The following is a 22,144-nucleotide window of genomic DNA, read 5'->3' on the forward strand; positions in this document are numbered from 1 at the left end:
TAAACTCCAATACATTTAAATTATAAACCTGACTACCAGCTGAGTGGTACAGTGGCTCAATCCACAATGCTTGCACCGCTGGAGCCCTGGTTTCAATTCCTGGGGTGCTCCATTTGTGGAGGTTGTATGTTCTCCTCTTGTTTGAGAGCCTCCTCTGGGCGCTCTGGTTTCCACCTACTGTACAGTTAAAAGACAAGTAGGTAGGTTAATTGGCTTCCAGGAGAATTGGCCCTGGTGTGAGTGTGTGTTTGTGTCTGTCTATGTCCTGCAATGGACTGATGTCTTACCATTCAGGTCTCGGCCTCTCCTGCGACCCTGTACTGCATAGAGAATGTGTATATGTGTATACAACATTGCATAATACATGACTTCCATACATTAAAGTTAATAATTTAACCTAATTCAAAACCCCAATATCAATGTTAGGCTTTCATATTTTTGAGTTAAATGTCAATTATACAAATTCCTCTTTTGAAATATGTTATTGTTCAACTGTAAAGTGTTTACAACATATAACATTTATTACCATTGTGATACTGCATGGGCCATTTCACAATAGGGAAAATGTCCCTAGACACACCCTGTACACACATCTTATAGTCAGACTGCTTTTGACTGTAACTCTTTACGATACGAGCTCATATGTGGTATAGCTACAGGTGTGGTGGTTGTCAGGTGTAGGGCAGTCAAGATAGTACCTGAGGAATATATAAGTTGCCATGGGATTGTTGTCTTTAGCCCTCTGGCTGTGCTGTGAGCCAGCATCCAGCACTATAAGTATATGGCTGAAGAAGTAAAAGCACATCCATTCTTGTTCTGTCAGCAGTCTGTGCTGTGCTGAAAAGGCTGGCACAGTGACAGCATAGCCTATACTCAGCCCTGAGGCTAGTGAAGCAGCTGAGTGGCTGGGTTGCAGTTTCACGGATGTAATCTGAAAAAATAGTCATTTTACACCATGTAATAGTGGCTGTTGCAATACAAGTGATCTTCATCCTGCAGGCTTGTAAAGCAGCTGTAAGATGGAGGTCTGTAGTTCCATGCTGTATTTGAAAAATAGTCATCTTGAGTGTATTTACTGTGTTAGCAGCAAAACTACACTTCAGTCCACAAATTAGCTAGGGTCTCCAGCCGGGAAGCTGGCTCAGTAGCATCTGTGCAGTATCTGCCTATACAGCTAAAGAGACAAAGTTTTGCATTGTTCATGCTCTAACTTTTTCTCCCGATCATCTTCCAATCCTTCTTGGTTTGGCTCTCTATGAATGTGACCTGGAGCAGGTAGCACAGTCCTCGCTCCAGTGATTGCCAGCATTCAGTCACCTGTGAGCTGTGCATCTGGTCTGCCATGTTAGGTAGGGGAAAGCTTCCAGAAATTCTAAGAATATTGTGGAAAGTAACACCCCTCAACGACTCAGCCCCTTGTGGCATAATACTATGTCACCTTGAAGGGAGTATTAACCAATACATAAGAGAGATTTATGGAATCTTCCTGTACATTTTCTATATTGCAGGTTTTTCTAGGTAATAAAGGAATACCTTTTGAACAAAAAAGAACACCTTAACTAAAGCTTTTCGTTGAAGCCTTTCTGTAGAGAATTCTGGGAAGAGACTGATATCAGAGTTGTAATAATATTCTTTCACAGTTCTTTTCTTAAACCTGAAGGGGAGATGATTCTATAGTTGTACTGTGATTCTGAGGAATACTCTCAGAACAACAACATACACATCCTCTTTAATTGTTAAATTGCTTGATTGTTAAACCCTAGCTAATATGCTTTTATGAAAGATCCTCTTGTGCTATATATGGGAAAAGTGAATTATAAAACCTGATGTTTAGGTCAGTTTATACGGGCTCTTATTCCTCTTTTCCACAGGAGGACTATACATATCCACGTGACGTGTACTTTAGGCACAAAGAGATTAGTTCTATTAGTTCAACTTCTTTTATAATTTAGAGCACTATTTAGCATTCAATTTATTGTCCAACCAATAGTTATTTTATGTTAATATGGATCTGATTTTTTAAACAATGTCTTCTACAAAATACATTTAGATAATTTCTTTGAGATTATTAAATCAAATCTACATCCATCATATTATCCATGATTGTACTGTCACATTTCATATTCCTGTTGCTGTACTATGATCTTGCTTACACTTTTCACTAGCAAGCATATTATAAATCATTTGAAAACTTAGTTGACAATGGTCTGAATTGCCAGGCATGGATTTATCCATTTTTTTATCTTATGCCTTTTGAAATATTTTTGAAGTTTTCTTAATTTGGTACAGTACCTGTCTTATAAATCCCCTGCTTCTTGCTCATACTAACATACACTAGTGACTAAAATATACTTTTTTAAAGACTTCATGACTTTAATCCAACTGAAATAACAATGTTCCAACATCCATCCACCTCTAGTCTTCAATAGCATTATTACTAATAATATTATTATTTTATTGTACTGTATATTAACAAGATACAATAAAAACTGCCACTCTATAAGCAGAGAGAATTGGAGATGTAACAGGCATAGTGTGTTTAATCACAGAGCCTCTGCTCTGTAGGACAGGGCAGGGAATTCTTTCCTTTAGTTATTTTTCTCACTGGGTTTATTTGAGGATTATTGCTGTTTTTTTCTTTTAAATTGGAGATTTCCTTACATCTATATTGAATTTCATGTCAGACTTTACCAAAGTATTAAAAGGTTGATGAGATTTTACAAGATCAATACTAGATGCAAGGGCTGTTCTCATTGCTCTTATACCAAAAGCTAATTTTATTATCTACTGTGAGTGAATTTATTTGTTGTTATCTTCCTTCATATGTATTTATTTTTCATTATATATAGTGTGCACATACACACATAAGCTGAGTCAATCAGTCAAGTGAATTTGAAGACTCTTGCACCCACACATACAGTATCTGCTACAAAATCTGATACTGCTACTACTACTACTACTAATAATAATAATAATAATAATAAAAATAATAATAATATTAATCTTTTTCTCTTTTCAGCATGGGATAAATCTTTACTTGTTCCTTTTTATTTTATTTACAGTTGAATTGCTGCCTCACTGCACTGGGGCTCTGGGTCCAATTCTGGACCAGCCTGTGCTCATGAGAGTTTCCTCTGGGAGCTCCGGTTTCCTCCCACAGCCCAAAGACATGCTGGTAGGTTGATTGGCTCCTGGGAAAATTGCCTGTGGTGATCATGTGCACCCTATGATGGGCTAGTATCTTCACGAGGGTGTGCCCTTCCTAGCTCCTGTTGCTTGCTGGGATAGGTTCTGGTTCCCCCCTATATTGGATACAGTGGTTAGAAAATAGATGGATGATTATAATTATGTGGATTGGTTTTTGGGTGTTTTTTTCAACCATTTCTGTTGTAACTGAAGATTCAGCCTGGATGATCTTCCTTGACAAGTCCAACAATATCTCAGTCTCAGTTGACTCTCAGTTATTTTGGCAATATCAATGAAGCTACAGAAGCTTTGCCTTAGCTATCCTGAGCTGTTCAGACACCATGTCCACACCTCTTGTTTTCATCCCCATCCAAAATGCTTAAAACCTTATTGTATTTTCAGAGTCTTAGACGTTTTGATTCTGTAGAACTAAGATACCAGTATTTCCAAAGCGAAACTCTTGTCTAGCACCATAAGGCTGCAGGGAAGGATGTAGAAAGGATGAGGAAAACATTATCAAAATAATGCTTCAGAGAATTTTGTTCTGAAATAATTTGTTTCATGTTATCATAACAGCAAAACATACCAGTAGCTAAAATACTGTTGAATGTTATCTCTTGTGATTCCACTGCTTTTAACCACTGGATGAAATTGCATCCTTTCCATCACCACCTCCTATAACAAGAGGATTAATTTGGTACTCTTCTGATAGATTGTATTTTGATTGTTTTCTCTTAAAAATCACTTAATTTACCTTCAGAGCATCTTAACCACTCCTTTCACCTTCCTACATTCTGTCGTCTCAAATTGATGACAGGCCACAGCTAGGATACACAGTCCCAAGGTGCCTTTGGTAAGTACCAAGATATTCAGATTCTGCTTCCAAGTGATTGCAGAAAATCAATTTAAAGGTCAAGTACAATGACAGGGTCACACTTATCTCTGCCCATTGGTATCGGCATGTTGGAGAGCATAAAGAAGACCTTCTTAACCTCACAGACACCCCACTGTCTGGCCATCCAGAATAACCTTTTAGGGAAAACCCGCACAAGCCACTGTTTTCACATACTGTAAATTAAAGATGTGTGAGTGTGGCTCATAGGCTTAATGTCTAATTACATTTTGTAAAGGGCTGACATACAGGGCCCTAAAGCAAGGTAGATCTGATGAAATGTATGAAAACAGCAGTCCAGAACAGGTACAATGCTACCGAAATGGTAGTATCCCTTTTCAACCAAATTATTTTTAACTGAAGGAAACTAATTAATGAAAACAGAATCAATGTTGAATACAAAACTAATGAAATAACATTACCTTTTGCAGCTTGTGACTTTATTGAAAAATGTTGTACCAAAGCTATCTTGACACCATTTCCATATTTGTTTTTTAATGTACCTTATTTTAGGAGCAATGCAATGTTGTGAGCACCACTGAGATATCACTTTGGCTGCTTATACCTTACAATTATCAACAGTAAATTAATTAATTGCCTTGTGTTACATGATGAGTTTGCAATAATGATGAGAGTCTCAGAGAAATGATTTATGTTTATTATATGCAAAATTAAACCTTGTTTGAATTCCTTACCTTTTCAATCAGTGAAGACCAAAAACTATATCTGTACATTAAAATAACCTAACAGTAAATGACTTAGTCTATTATACTGAGTATAGTCTGAGAAAGACTCCCTTCCTTGCAGCATTTAAGTAGCATCTTTCAAATACACTTGTTCACTCCTTTATTGGTTTAAATAATTTACAGGTTATGCAGATACAAATGAGCAACAATATATCATCCCATAAATATTTGAAACATACCTAGGCCTTTTGCATTTATTTACTGGAGACAAATATTGTTTAAGTCTTGGACAAGCCTTAGAACATATTATTTTTCTTGCTCAGGAAGACAACTGAGGTGTTTATGGTTCCATGATTTAAAAGTATACCAAACCCACTTTCCAGTGTAGGAGAGAAAAAGTTTAAATGACATGGTAGCGCTACATTTTTTGTCCTTTTTTCAACATATCTTGCTTACTATAAGACTGCTGATTGTCACAAGTTATTTACGTGTATATTACAAGAATTGAATGGTCAGTGATCAGAGAATTATAAATCCTTCTTTTAGCTTTTTAGCGACTTTTGCTCTGGTCTTTGTTCAAATAATAAAGTCTCTGAGCCTTGCATGATTTTGATTTCTATCACTACTCATCATGTAATATCTTTCAGGAATTATTTTCTGCTGATGAAAGTCAGAATACTCTGTACTGCATTATCACTCATGCTTGGCTTTACTGATGTCACACACCATCACAGTCAAATCAACAGAATGAACCACTGACTGCATCAGGGTGAATTCTTCCTCAATGTCGTAATTCTTGCTCCTTTATGTATAAGCAAGTTCTTGCCATTTTGGGATCTGTTCACTTCAAAATCATCACTAATCCAGTGACAAGCCCTAGTGTACCTTTATTTACAGTTCACCTGAGCTCCACATATTATTTTGCCTAGCCATCGCTGTTATTTGTGCTAGTTTCCATTCAGCTCCCACTTGACATATTAATCACTTCCTTATGGTGATGGTACAGTATATCACTTACTGTAGGTACCGACTTTGATATATTTCAGGCTCCCCTTTAATTAACAACTGCTAGTTGTCTAGCCTATCCATATCTATTTTGTTTTAATTCATTTTCAACTCAGACTAAGGGTAATATAATCTCATACCAGTGGCTGCTGTGAGGTCTGACACTATTATTGTGCTTGCTTTGAAGTGTTCACACAACCTAATGATTGAAGTATGTTTTCCATTGTTACGAACAATTCAATAAGATTTCCATGTGGCACTATTGTTTTGGCCATAGAATAAGTGTACATTATGTGTCAAACACATAGAAATAGTTATTCCAAGAAGACTGCAGGGAACACAGACTTTTATGCACTAAAAAAATTATCATAATACGCCATAAGAGTAATCTTTGATAGTCTAGTCACCAGTATTACACTTCACATTTTTATCTGTGACAGCACAGCAGCTCTATAGATTTAGTTAAGGAACACAAAACAAAGATGCACGATCAGCATTGCAAACAAATTAACATTCTTACGAAAAAGGTTGTTTTCCAGTAAACAGTATTGTTTTTTGGAAAATGACAATAAATAAAAGTTTGCCCTTGTAGTAGAAAAACATTTTCTGGAGAGTACTTTTTGAAGACTGAATGTAATTCAACATCTCAAGACGAAAATCCCTAAACCCCCTAGGTCTTAGTGTTCTTTCACTAATGTAATTAATGAGTTTTACTTTAATAGCCAGAACAACGGACTGTTTTAACCCTGCTAGCCATGAGCATGTATTCTTGTATGGGTCTGTGATAGAGTCCTGGATGGGAATTAAAAGATCTGTATTTGGCTTGCTTTTCTGGTGCAGGAAGGAGATTTAAGCCCAAATGAAATGATTGTATCAGATAGAAATCGATAACAATCCATGCCTTCCTTAATCCCGCTGTAGCTCAAAGATCAACCCCCATTGCAGGCAATCTTCCAGACATCATTAGTACTCGGATCGATTTACTATTTTGTAGCCAGGCTAGACTATCCTAGAGATGAAAGAACAGTTAGCATACTATGTGACGTAGAAGGCTCTGGGTGTTGGAAAAGGCACAATGTTGTGCTTTAGTAATTAACTGGAAAGAGATGTCAACCTGTTGCGAACCAAACAGTGTGCCACATAGAAAATGTGTCACCAGCACAGGATACATCACACTAACGATATGGCAAATAATACATTCAAAAGTACTTAGACATCCTTCATAATACTACAGAATGTGGTAGCACATTTGAAAAATATTTTCATAATATTACTAACTAATGGCACAGGATATTTGTACGCATTTTTTTTCACCTTCTTCAGTGTTCTACAAACCTGATTAAAGATCCATAGGCAACCTTCTGTGATTTTTCTTTTTTACTTTTCAGAGTAAAATTCATATCTTTGCAGTTTGTACACTGATTATCCATTTATTAATATAACTAAAATTAGTATTTAAAAATGAACACACTGCTGTAAATTTCTGAACAATTGGAGTTATGATTAACTCTATAGAAGAAGCTTTATAGGATAAAGCATTAACTTTTATCAAGATTACTTGTTTGGCAATTTGACATTTATCTTCCCTGCTGTTAGTTTTTCAGGATGTGCACCTCATTTGTGCAACAACTCTGAAAGAAAAACCCTGTGGTTTTACATATTTGGATCACTATAATTAAAATCTTTTATTTGCTGCTCTGCTTTCCAATTTGTCTTTCTTGCAGTGCATGTTTCAACATTTGTATTACTGGGATTGGTAAAGAACTTTAAAGGAATGTAAACAGCTATTGAATAACAGTAGAAGCAATCAATGATTCTTTTTTCAGTGTTCATCTTCTATCCAACTAAATGATGCTACTTGCTGTTTAGTGCTTCAGAATCATTACAGGTGTGCCCTTGCCAATTGTAAAACTGAGAACTTTGGGTATTTAGAATTTATACACTTATTTATCTAAATGATGGACTAGCTCCATAAGCAGTGCTACCACTTTGTAGTCAGGTTTCTGAAGCTAATCAAGGCGGGACATGAATAGTACTAAGATAGGAGACCTCCAAGGGAAAGTAGGGTGCTGCTGTAGGTGGTGTTGGCCAAAGAATATTTGGCCCTCTCTCCCCTGGGCCAGAAGTTTCAAGTCACTGGTGGAAGTCCAAAACAGTGACAAGTGACTCTACTGTTGGAAGTATTGTCAGATAAAACTGAGGTCGTTTCTTTTTGGTCTTTAACCCCTTGTCCCACGGTTCAATCCACTCCGAACTTGAAAAATCCTGCCTACATAAGTTTCCCCATTCATTCAACTGGTGAAGAATTTTACTGGTGAAGCTCACGTTTCCACCTAATCTTCTGTGATGGAGGGTGGGTGCAAATGTACAGTGCCTGCTGGATGTCACCCAGTGCCTGCTGGATGTCACACAGTTAGGTGAAACACTTCAGTGTGCTTGAGAGATTCAAAGTTACCTTCTATATGTGGTGTTTTGGGATCCTTGGGATTAAAAGCACTATATAAATACGATCCATCTATCCATCCATCCATTTTCTTACTGCTTTATCCAGTACAGGGTTGCAGGGGAGCTGGATAATAACCTGGCTAGTAACGGGCACTGGCAGGATACACACATTGAAGACACAGACATGCCCACACTCATACCAGGGCCAATTTTCCCAACAGCCAGTGAACCTACCAGCATGTCTTTGGACTGTGAGAGGACATTAGAGCACCCAGAGAAGACCCACACATACGGTACAATGGGAGAATATACACAGTTCAAGGAGATAGCACCCCAGGAATTGAACCTAGGGCCCTAGCACTGAAAGGCAGCAATGCCAACAACTGTGCAATGACATATTGGTAATTATCTTCACAATCAAAAATATTTTTAACATTTACTAATGTCTTCAATTTATTGAGCTTTTATTTTTTATGTGTCTGCTTTATAACTTAGGTGAGCATACGTATTGAATCTTAATGCCAAATGAAAGTAATGTTCAAAATTGCCACTGGTTATTTGGATTAATTATTAGAAATCGAATATTCAGCAGTTAAAGGGATTTTAAGTATATGTTTCCCTAATGAATTCCAGATACAGACATATCAAGATAAATAGATTTTGAATTTAGGTAAATACAAAACATCAGAGTGGTTTGCATATCAGATGCAAATATTTAAGGATGCTTATAAACATTCTTTACGTGCAGGTGCTTAAGCTGTCTGCATGAATGGCAAAATTGTTCAGATACAATGAAAAAAGTACCACATCCCCAAAACGAATTAATTGCAGGGGGAGCTTTTATGTTATTGAAAGAAAACACAATACTGAAAAATAAATGATCAATATCATAAGCACTGGCATTAATAATAGTAATATTAAAAATCCTATGAAGGAGACAATGAGTTAACAAACAGTGAGCCTATTTATCTTATGAGCCCACTATCTTGTCAAATAGTTTCTAACCAATATGTTTCCTGCAGTACAGTGAAGATTTTCTATGATCTTGACAGCTTCCTACTTTCTTATCAACCAAACTGTGTTACCGTGCTCTGAGAATTAACTGAATTAACCTGTGGATGTCTTTTTTACAGATTGTAGGGCCCTGTACGAAAAACGCAGTTCATCTCAGTTCAGATTTCCTATGGCTTCTGACTAAGACATGACTAAGATACAAGTAATTAAAAAAAAAACTAAACTAATGATACTATAATTTGTTATTTTTGAATCCAACATTTCTTAGGTTAAAAAAGGGTAACCAGAAAGGTCATTTGATTTTTTGACAGCATCAATGTTTTCTTTTCACGTTTAAGTGGTGCCACAGCATTTGTACTCTTCCTTGCCAGTGTTATTTCAAAGGAGGATCAGCAGACAGGCTCCTATTGTTTCCATTTAAATATATTTTGAGTGTACACTTCACTGTGGAATTACTTTAAATCCCACTGTGACTGCCAGCTTACAGCAGGGATTCTGATCCCAAAAATAACAGGACTTAAAGCATCTGGCATTTACTATAAACTGATTATTTATTCCATTTTGCTCTTAGTGGTTCTTTTTTGTTGGAATATGAAAACAAGCTAGCATATCGTGACATGGTGTCATATTTTGGGCTCAAGTGCTCGATTTTGATTATTAGCTTGGGGTTTCTTATGCAAAATGAGTTGCCAATCACTCTTTTTAAATGAATAAGCTGCTTTATTTTTGAAAACAGCTTATGTATTTATAAGTTTATGTTAAACAGTACAATGAAAGCAGAAGGGGTACTGAAGTGTATTCAAAAATGGTAAAATATTACATTTCCCAATTGTACACCCACCTGACCAGGTTCCAAGCTGGAAATGTTTGAATTTTTCATTTTGACTTTTTGAGATGGAATTAGCCCCTGCTTATTTCTTTTCGAATCATACACTAACACAACTTTCCACCTGAGCATTTCTCCCAAATGAACAGAGAAATCCTTGTGAAGAGCTTTTGTGTCTAGAGAAAGAAATCTGCCAGGCTAGGTAGACCTTATTTTTATACAGTGAACATACTCAACCATTTTCCAAGTTTAAACTATAAGAAGATTACTGATGTGAAATGGGTTTTGTCCCCAAGATACTGTCATGGAAATATTAATTTTCAAGGAAGCCACAAGAGAGAGTTCTTACCTGAGTAAGGTCTTTATTTCAATATTGCAATATTGGGAGCCCTGTTGCCACTCTGCAAATTGTGCAGATGCACTTGGCAGAGTGGCAACAGGGCTCCCAACATTGCAATATTGAAATAAAGACCTTACTCAGGTGAGAACTCTCTCTTGTGGCTTCCTTGCTAGTTATATTTCCATGACAATACCTGCTTAGTATTGTAGATGCTATAATTGTTGTAATGACTAGTCAGCCTAAACTGATTTTCTCCAAGAGCCTAAGTGAACTGGTAATAGTGGCCACATGGTGCACAACTCATCCTGACAAAACCTTGTACCAGAGGCAGACACTCCACGTCTCTTTGAAATAAGAAACTATCAGAGAGTCAGTAGGCACAGACGTTAAATATTTACCATATCTGTCCAGCAGGGGTCACTTCTTGCAAAAGAAAAATCAGCCTTTTCATTTGTGAAGAATTTATATGAATTACTTTAAAATGTGCTACTACAAAAATATAATTATACAGTCTTCCACTGATTTGTTCCCTTCGCAACAGGAGATGTATGGTAACTACCATTACTAAAGTTCTTCCTAGACGTAACTCCTTGTCCACCTGACAAGCTGTAATCCTAAACTGTATAAATCATACCAGAATTACCCCCTAATTAATTAGCTATTGGCAACTCCTGAAATAAAGAAGATTACGACAGTTGTAACTAGGAACAGGATGCAAGGGGCAGCATCAGCATTTTGTGCAAACAAACACATCTGTTCAAGCTCTGAAAATGGCAATCCCCCACAATTTCAATATGTTCTGCCAATTACTGAAATAGGCTGCTTCATGCTCAAAACAGATTGATGATGCTTCATACAGCAGTATAAAGTATCTCACAGTTATTAAGAACAGTATTGTGTCAGTTTAATGTCACTGTTACACATGTATGTTAAAAAAAAACAGTCCCTAAGATCTACAACATACTGCTGATAGTTTCAGTTTTCCTTAGGGAACATTTTTTAAAGGATCATTCTAAGCCTACATATCCATAAATATTGTTTCCATTTTGAATGGCTACTAAAAATGTGAGTAAATATAACATTGGTGAGATTTGATCAGAAGGGTCTGGTTTGAGGCCACATTGGAGACTGGAAGAACATCAAATGCTTTGCAGTTACAAGTCTTCGCTGTCAAGACTGTTTATCATATGGCTGGTAGAGGCTGGCTGTTAGTTCAGCTGTTGTATAAGATAATACCATGCTGTCCATTTTAATGGAAGACAGGTTTCAGGTGGTGAAACCAAAAGTTAGAAATTTAGTTTTGTTTTTGAGCTTGAACCCTGTCATAACTGTCTTGACTAATAATGCACTAGCATGCAATTATGAGTAAAACCTTACTTACAAAACAAAAAGGGAATTCTATGAAAGACACAGCCATTGGGCTCAGGGTTGCTATGTGAGCAACACAAGAGCTCTAATTGAGCCTCAATATAAAGGTAATTAATTACCTGCCACTCCCCAGCATTAGACAAAGCCAAGAAATTGGGTAGAAGCTGGAAATGAATGGGCTGTGTTTTTTAATTAGTAAATGAGTGTGCCCTTGTTACTTTTGGGGTGGTGTTGTGACATACGCCGTGACATACGAATGGATGTGAACTGGCATGTGCTTCAGTGTTCTGAGCTGTAAGTTAAAAAATAAATCAGGTCTCCTGACTAAACCATATGGCTGCAGTTGATTTAATCAGAATTCAAGATGTTGAGTTTAACTAACATTTAACAAAGTTTGCTCATTTCATGTAGGTGGCCTCATACATTGTGAGGCACAGTGGACTGATCCCCTTTGACTGAAATAATTTGTGACTGTCAATAACAAACCTTTATTACATTTTATTAGCTAATTTGCAAGCATGCAAATACCTTGCTTTGAGTCCTGGTTCACCTGCTGTTTAAGTATTCTGTTCACAGGGCTTGGGACACATTTAACATTCTTCACACATTTCTATGTCCTGTACCATTTTGAAGAACCTTATGATGTGCCCTCATCTTTCATGTCTGTGTATTTTTTTCTATTGAACAGGATCTCAATCATCTCAGCTTAACCTTTAAAGGAAAATGTGATAATATGCTAATACTTCGTAGGTATGTATCTCAATTTGACACTTCTTTGAATTTCAGCTAAAAACAACAGATGTGGTCAGTCAAGCAGAACTAGTTCTAGGAGTAACGGCCTTACTCATTAATCTGACTAGGACCAAATGCAGTGCACCAGAGCAATTGAATGAACCCATTTATAGAAGCATTAAATGAGAAGATTAAAGTTATAATTTTATTTTTATGAAACAATGTAGCAATTTTCAACATTAGGGGTTTCATTAAAAATGATAATATTTTATTTGTATTTCAAGCTCATGAGTTCCAATTGAATTGCAATTTATTAATATGTTCAGCTGATATACGATCGTTCTGCAATCATGAAAACACACATCACTAAACACTACCAAACCAGCACTAATCAATTTTTACACATTACCATTCTTAAAAATACATTTTCATTGACTTTCTTTGTATATTTATTTGTGTACTAAAAAGTTTCAATACAACCACCTGCAGGAAGGAATTTATTTCTGCAATTAAAATGTAAGGGTAAGAGACAAGTCACTTAAGAGCATACAATTAATGGTTAAAAACTCTAGTTCTGTAGTTTTTAGTAGGTTTAGTAGTTTAGTTTACTCTATGGCTGTGTATCTTGCTGTACACTCCCATAATCTGCAGTATAAAGAAATGTCTCCTGTTCTCAAATTTAATGTACTTCCTCCTAGTCCCCATTTGTTTATTTTGGTTCATGTTTCATGTTGATTATAAACCAGTGACTCTGAATCACTTTAAACCAGATCAGTGTTTTAGAGGAAATTGCATAAACTCAGGTCCCCTGCTCACGACCAAAAGGATTTAGTTCTAGCCTAGCCTACACATTCCCAGAAATGTGAATGTGGATACACAATTTATTGACCAGAATTGTACACAATATTGGTAATAAGGTGTTACAAGTGTATTATATAATTTCAAAATAACATCCCTTAATTTAAATTTTATGCTATTAACTTTATAAATGGTTGAGTGACTCAGGGCTATAGAAATGTTTAAATTTCCCATCAAACGTATCCTATTTTGTAAACTGAAACAGTGGGCAGCCTTGAAGAATATTTTTGTAAACTGTCCCTTTATCTGTCTCACTTTAGGTAGTAATAACGGCCAAAGATCTAGGTGGCCCAAACGGAAGTAGTATCATTCAACTCTTCTTGGTTAAAACATTAAGTAAGCCCTTTTAGCTGTTCTATCAATTAAGCAAACAGAGAGAATGCCAAATAACTTATAATACTGTACATTCACCCATCTCACACATTCTATAGGGTATGATCAAAATACTGAATTAATAGTTACTGCATTTTCGGATCATTATGAAGTCACTGGAATAACTGAAAAAAAAGGTAAACAAATAGGAATGAGAACCTTCTTTCAACAGATCTAAGGGGCCAGGACCTGTTAGGTAATCTAATCACTAGAAGAAAGAACTAACTATGTTTTAAAAAAAGGGAATTGTCATTAACAGTTTTGGAAATACTGATTTCCTATATTTGGAATCCACAGGCTAAATACAATTCTTATTCTTAAACGGTGCATTATTTTGAATATGGGAATATGTTTACATTTGTTTGGTATCATCTAAGAGAGAAATCTAGTTTGTAATTTAATTTGAATAAGATCCTTTTACTTGATAAGACATATTTCTTCTCTACTTTCCTATATGGTACATGTGCTTCTGATCCCAGCGAAGACTTTCCTGTGTCTATCAAAGGCAGGATTCTGTCACTCTGGTAACCTGCTGTATTTGTAAATAATAGCAATGAACATTTTGTGTGTTGCATGCTATTGTAAATATCTGTTTAAGTTTGACACCCAGTTATTACTTTTTCCAGTTTGTTGCCAGAGTGGGATCTGTATTTTCTTACAATATCTTAACATTCTGTTTGGCTTTTATTGCTTCCTCACAGTTTTCTGAAGATTAAAACAATATGTCTATGTACAATACATGTTCCTTCATACGAAGCCTCTTCAGGTTCTATGTTTTCCATTTTAGCTTGTGCATGTTTTTGCAGCCTGCTTGCAATCCCCTGCATTTTTTCTGCAGTATGTCATCTGCCATTTCAACACTGGCAAATACTGCCCACTGCCCAGTCCTGTGGTTCATGTCTTTTTGAATTTCTTTTGCAGCTTCCACAGTTTTTACCATCCTCCTATTTTGTTAGAATCTGTTTGAAAAGAGTTTATAGTTTTCTAGTTATACATGAATCCAGATCAGATATATAAATCAGTAAGAACAGTGGTCCTAATACATTCAGTCTCTTTCCTGTCCATTAGCCAATTTGTTATCCATGTGCATGATTTACCTGGAATCCTTACCACCTGCCGTGCGATAATTAATCTTTTATGATGAACTTTATCTAAGTATAGATAAATATTGGATAAATCTTTTATGAACAACTGAAAATCTAAGATGTCTATCATACACAATGTTTGTATCCATTACTGCTTGCTAGAATTGTTTAAAGAATTCTATCAAGTTAGTTAACATCATCATTAACCTCCTCTCATGATAGACAGAGCTTCTATCCATACAAAGGCTGACAAAACAGAACCAAGAAATGTGCCTTGTTTTTATTGCATCCAATGTTATGGAAACAACAATAAGAACTAAACCAGATGATCATCTGTATGACAAAAAGCTTCTAGCAGATCGTTGACAAATTTAGAAAAGCTACATCTTGCTTAACTTGGGAAGAGATGTAGCCAAAAGGGTCACAGTTTTGTCCCTATTGAAGCTATTTGCCCTTAGAATATTTTGCTTAAGACTCAAACTCTCATCCCTTAATGTGGATACTTCTGTATGAATTTACCAAAGAGGAAATTTCCAACTGGACTGATATCCTATCCAAGGTACATTCTGTCTAGCTCTCCTTTTCTGCTGGATTATGTATGTATCCTCAAATGTTTCTTCTTGAAAGCATCATTTTCACAGGGTTTTGCTCTCATGTGTTTGAAAGCGTATCTTGCTTTGTTTAAGAAGCTTGCTAGATGCAGATTAAGGTTGGACTACCACAGATATATTTACTAACAAGAACAGCACATGGAGAAAAGCAGAGTAACCTTTCAAAAGGTTGTTTCCAATAGACCTTCAAGACTGATTTTTCAATCTGGCAGGGCTTTATGACTTCTTTTGTATGATTTCCCTTATTGTGCTATCCTGAAGATTGTTCTTCTTGAATGATGTCCATTTCACCTTTTGAGGTTAATGTCTACCAAGCACCAGATGTGCTCTATTGGATTACTGGTGGACTGACTTGGTCACAGCAGGGATCTTTTTCTGTTCGTCTCTCCACAGTGGGTGACTTGAGAAAACAGTGATCATCACTACAATTAGCCAAGAAAACTGTTGTTAGGGTTGACAGCTGCTTGGTACTAAACAGAAGCAAAAAACAAATACAGGGGTCCCTCTTAATATGACATTATTTGAAAACTTCCAAATGAATGAGAACCATTGGTAGAATGATTTTTTTTTTACTCTTCATGAATTATTTCTTTATGTTTATGTACATTTAAGATTCCTTCTCATATATTCCTCATCCAATTGGGAAGCTTTATAAAAAGGCAAATCTCTATTTCATATGAAAACTAAAATGTTTCCTGTAATTTCTGATTCTATAACCCTAAAATGTGGAACTAATAAAAAAGTAAGCACCCCGAGCTTTCAAGGTGATGTTAAAATGAGCCATTAAAAAAAATCAATATTGTATTGATTATGGGGTGTTTTACTAGGTAAGGCAAATAGTTTAGTCTTTTAATTTTGTTCCCTGAGGAAAAACAAGCAAGCACAAAAAAAACAACAAATGTTTTACAATGAAGGGAATGTTGTAGTGTAGATTAAGTGTTATAGCCATGCAATTATGGCAAGTGCTACAGATACTTCTAGATATGTTCTTTAGAAGCTCTTTAACAAAACATTCAGTTATTTTGAAAATATAAAATTGTCAATCTACAGTAGCCTTATTAACAGTACGTACTTCTTCCTGATGGTAATTTATTTTACAATTGCAAAGAATTCATTGCTCACACAATCGTAAAATGGTTTTGTACAGGAAACATTTAAAACAAATATTTATTGGGAGCCTTTTCATAGCTTTCCTGTGTTTTTAATTTTTTTACTGTGCAATGTCAAAGAATCCAGAGCAAAAGTGGGGAGGCTAAAGACTGAGTAGTGCCAAATCCTTCTCTACTGGAAAGGATAAAAACTCCAACCCTTAACTTTAAACCCCACACAAATGCTGAAATGTGGCAAATCACACACACGTATATGTAGATAAGATCACTTTATTGGCAATACACAATTTCTTGTATTGTAAATAGATGATTCCTTTGCTTGATTTATTTGAGGACTATTCTGAATTTTTAATTGACATTCTTTACCTATACATAATATTTTCTAATTCCAAAAGATCTATGGATTAACTTCAATTTGTGCTCTATATTTACACAGCAGTCAACAAAAGTTGAAGTAAAACCTATGCTTGCTACTGCCATTCTTTATGAAGCATTTATTATTGTTGAATATTGTTCATGAGTTAAAGAAAGCAGAGCTTATGACACAATGTTTGCCTGGATGTACATCATTCATATAAAGTAGAAATGGAAATTGGAAAGAGCAGTGATGCTAATACGGATCACTGTGGTACTCCAGTAATTACATTACCCCAACTTGTGCCGTGACCCTTTATCAGGCTTTGATTTCTTAAGTCAATTAACCAGTTCATAAACCAATTGCATGCATTTCCTTGAATTCCTGTAAAATAAAATAAGTAATAATAAAATAATAAAAAGTAAAATAAAAATACATCTGTATACATCTGAGAACTGAGGCAAGCCAGCTGTAATTAAACTAACTGTCCTGCCACTAGAAGTTGTTCAGGTCTCTAACCTGTACTGTAAATAGGTCCATATGTGGTGCATTAGTTATTTTGATAATTGGTGAAGAGCTGAGTTAAAGGTGGGAATGTAATTTATACTACATTCATTATATAAAGGGATTCATTGGTGTTGTGGTGGTTATGTATAGTATGTTTGGTTTGTCATATAGAGAAGATATTTTTTTAAAGAAAATTTCCATGCACTGTGTTTTTTTACTGTTTTTTCATGACTCACCAGACACCTGCTGAAAGGTAGTCCTGTTATGAGATAATCATTGGTAGAATTATTCTGTTCTTTACAAATTATTCCTTAATATTCTCTGATATATCCTTCAACCTTCAGCAAAACCTTTCTGAAAACCTGTCATATTACATGCTGTTTGTATACCTTAATGTTTTTTGTTCTAATGTTGAAATAATTTATTGCTAAAATTTACAAATATTAAGTCATGATCCTAAAAACCATAAGCAACTGGTAAATTCAGTTTCTTAAGCTTAAAGCATCAGGGGAAAAATAGGGGAAGTGAAGTCATGACAATAATTCTGTTAACCTGAACTACCGCTATTTGTTAACCTGCCTAACGGCTGGCAGGTCTCAAGGGTGTGCACTCGTGGCTGGCCAAGAAGTTTCATATTTCATACACACGCAAACACACCTACATTTTACTCCTCAGTAAGAAATCAGTCATACATGTGGGTGTTACTTTGCTTGTTTATTTGTATTTATCCGTTTAAAGAGCTCTCTTGTCTGTCTTTTTCCTCGTTGTTATGCTATATGCCCAAGGCGTCTGACTTCCGGACATGGTGACTTGGGAGATCCAAACCTGCACTCTGCTCTCAGGCTGGCTTCATAGTACTTGCGCTGAAGAGAGCAAGCGCCCATTTCCTCAATGGGAAGCTCCATTGTGGTGAATACAATTCAAAGTGTTATTACAAAGGAAATGTGTAATTTAAAAAAACTTATTGGTACAACATGGCGTCATAAGCAAAAATTAATTGTTATGGGGCAAATCGTAATTTTTTGGGATAGTATGTATGTGAATGATTTCAATTCAAGAGATGGTGGTATGTTCCAAGGGGGGCGGAGCTTACCTTATTAAGAAGCTTTTTAAGCTACAAGGGGAGTTAAGAGAGAGGATCTGAGTGTGGTGGGTTTCCTGTTGATTAGAACTCTATATGTATTATACTTATGATGTGTTATTTGTTTGTATCTTTTGTTTTGTCTTGAGATTTCACTCTGTATATTTGGTTTTGGGAGCATTGTCAAATAAACTTTCACTCTTGCACATCAGTGCTATTGCAACTGGACTATCATAGTTTGTGCATTTGAGGAACAAATTCAACAGCCCCTTCAGCCCTTCCCCTGACAGCTTTATTGCTGTGATGATGTTCAACTGGATCAGGTCATGTGGCAAGAACAACATGAAACCTTAATTGATGTTCCATTTTTCTTACACTCTGATTGCTTCCTCACTTTTATCTATTATACAAATTGTTGATTCAGTTATATTGATCAACCGACCCACAACTTAGTCTTGCAATTTTTTCTTCTATGCTCATCAAAGATCTTAGCAGTACTGGACTCTTCATCCTTTTTTGTTTATCATGAGAAATATTAATAGAAATTGTGGACACGTCTACTTCGCAAAGGATGTTGACCAAGAGAACGAGATCAGATCAGGGGTTGCTCTCTTTCCTCTTCTAAAGAAAATATTCACTGCTCAGGCATTGCTCTCTGCTTCACAAATAGTCAAAACTGAGGGCCGCACAGGTAAAATAGCATACCAAAACTACTATACGGATACTCAAACCCTCATAAGGTACAACAAGGGATTACTTTAATCCTTTTCTTTAACTGTATTCATTTTTTTCTCTGGATATTTTTCTCTTAGCTCTGTTTCCTCTTAGGATGAACATGTTCTCCATTTCAAGTAGATTCTTTAAACTGTTATCATCTATTCTTTACTGATTCTGTATATAATAACAGCAATGTTTTTATCGTATATGGCCTCTTGTGTCAAGCCATCTTAAAACACTTCCCAATGGAGTTGACTATCTATCATATCCCATTCTACATTTCTGAAACACTTATTCCTTCAAAGTGTGTTTTTTTTTTAAACTTTAAGACTTTGGTTTAGATTCTAAAAATACAGTTTTCAAAGTATTGTAACACTTCACATGGGCACCCTCACCACCGCCGCCTCAGGTCAGCCCCCTACCATCTGGGACTTGAACCCAGGTCTCTAGCCTTACTCTGCAGGGACCCAGCCTCTTGAGCCAAAGGGAAATCTCCTGTCAGCCTGGCGGCTGTGGTACCTGCTATTCACAGAGAAGGACAGTGACGTCACCGCTCTGGTAAGCTGGCTCTCACAACCAATGGTGGCCCTATGCGTTACAATATACTTAAAAACATATCATATTATGACCACAGTTCCTCAGTCCTCCCCTCACCTTTTCTTTCCTCTTTCGATCTTTCCTATTTGAAAACTTTAGATCAATGCACGTATTTTCTCTAGTAGGTCTTCTGACAAACTAGTTAAAGAGAGAATTTTTAGCCATGTCTACTGTTTCAGATATCTCTGACATTGTTCTCTAAATCTATGCTAGAAAAACTCCCATCTCCCAAAAATAACATTTTTTTTTATACGTTACATACAGTATTCAAAAACACAGACAGCATAATGATTGATACTTGAATTTGGTGATGTGTAGGATACTCCTAACACTAAGCCTTTTGAATGATTTTTGTTGACGTCTGAACTGTATATATTTGGAGACCCGAGATTCATTTAAGGTTAACTTCCTGTGTTTAAATGTTCTTTTTGATGTATAGTGCTACATCTCCACCTCTTCCATCTTCCCTGTCTCTTCAAAATGCAGCATATCCACTAATGGTGTATTCATCACCATCACTCTCTGTTAGCCATGTTTCACTGATTCCAATTACATTGTAATCGCCTGATAATGCAGTCACTTCTATTTTTTACTCCTGACATTTAAGTATCAGCATTTAATTACCTGGTCATTTGAGATTTTAGATTTCCTTAGGACTATATTTTGTCTCTACTCCATGTGAATATTTTGCATATTTTCTTGGCATGATTACATTCCATTCTTGTTTACATGTTTTTGAATTTCTTTTTAGAACCTTTCCCATCTCGCTGGGAGTCCAATATGTCTGTAAAGAAAGCCTTTTCCAAAGAAAGCTAAGGTCTTCTTACTACTGTATGTCCTCAACCTTACAGTATGTTGTATTCCCGAGGAAACCACTTTTAGGCCTACTTGTCAGCCTGTTTCAATGGTCTTTAAAATTGTTTTTTTTAATGGAAAAAGTGATCATTTTTGCTAATGCTTTTTGTCCCAACTTGAACAACAACAATGTGTAGTCTTCATTTGCGTCTCCTAGGAGACTTCTTTGACCATGTTAGTTACCTCAGATCTGGGCAGACAGCATACTGTTGCTGACTTAGGGTCCTTGAAGTCTATCTTAACTTCAGTGTTCTTGAGGACAGAGTCTTCAAAAAGAAATACTTTTTTTGCATTTGTGGTGGCACTGGCACTGCTTGAAGTTGTGACAGATATCTGAATTTCAGGATCTGTAGTTTCAGCTCATCTTGAGCTTTTTTTTGCTTTTACTTTTTTATTTTAGAGAACAGAGAAAACCATTTTAAATACAGATGACATTGTATAACACTCCTTTTATAATACACATTTATGAATATACATCACACATGAAATTTTAGTCTTCTTATCTGTTCCCTTAATATTTTACAATTTTTTTACTTCTAACCTAACTATATATATTTAAAATAGAATAGATACATATTTTTTATGATTTATGAAGAGGGAAAAAGTATGTTAATATATATTCTAGTTCTTGTTTGAATTATTCTGTATCTCAACAAATTCAGACTTTAATGGCTTAATGTACTGAACACATCTAGGCCAATATTTAACAAACTTGTTCATCTGTAATTTAAGTGAAAATGTAAATGTATACATTATGTACATTTTATGTATCAATTAAATCCAACCATTCATTGCTTTCTTGTTATAGTCTTTTTACCAGCACATAAAATAATTCCAAACAGATATTTATCAGTACTACAAACCTCAAATGGAAAGGGTAAATTCCTTTCAAATTTGTTCTCCGTATGAATCCATCTGAATCCATCTAGAAAAGCCTTGTTTTAGGGCACTCCCAGAATATATGCCAATGATTACTTTCTTGGTTTCCACACTGTCTCCAACATTTTTAATTTTCCCAAATATGGTGTGCCTTCTTTCTCAGAGTAATGAAGAATCTAACAACATTTTTGCAGAAAAACTCTCTCCACAAATGTCAGTTAGTACATCTCCACTGAAATTCTCAACTCTTTAAACCACTCTTCATTTGAAATCCTATCTTTACTCATCTTGAGCTTTCATGTCTTGATTGTCTGTCTGTCTGTTTGTTTTTAGGCCCTGAAGTAGAGCTAACATGGCCCGTGATGTGATGGTAGATGGGGTGTCTGGAGTGGTCGCTGTATTTGATTTCCTTTGACCCCCTGTAACCAGTTTCTCCCTGTCTGCTTCAGTGCTGTTGCTGTGATTTGGGGTGGTGTAACACCGTGAGTGTGGTATTTGTCAGGTCCTCAATTTCATGGTGTTCTTTCAACTTTGGTAACTTACTTACCAAGGAGGAGCTTAAATTTGTGCTCATTTTAATATATGTAATCTGGGTGTTTGAATTCTTCAGAGTGCTTCACACAT

The sequence above is a fragment of the Lepisosteus oculatus genome, chromosome 2 (genome assembly GCF_040954835.1).
Source record: "Lepisosteus oculatus isolate fLepOcu1 chromosome 2, fLepOcu1.hap2, whole genome shotgun sequence".
NCBI lineage: Eukaryota > Metazoa > Chordata > Actinopteri > Semionotiformes > Lepisosteidae > Lepisosteus > Lepisosteus oculatus.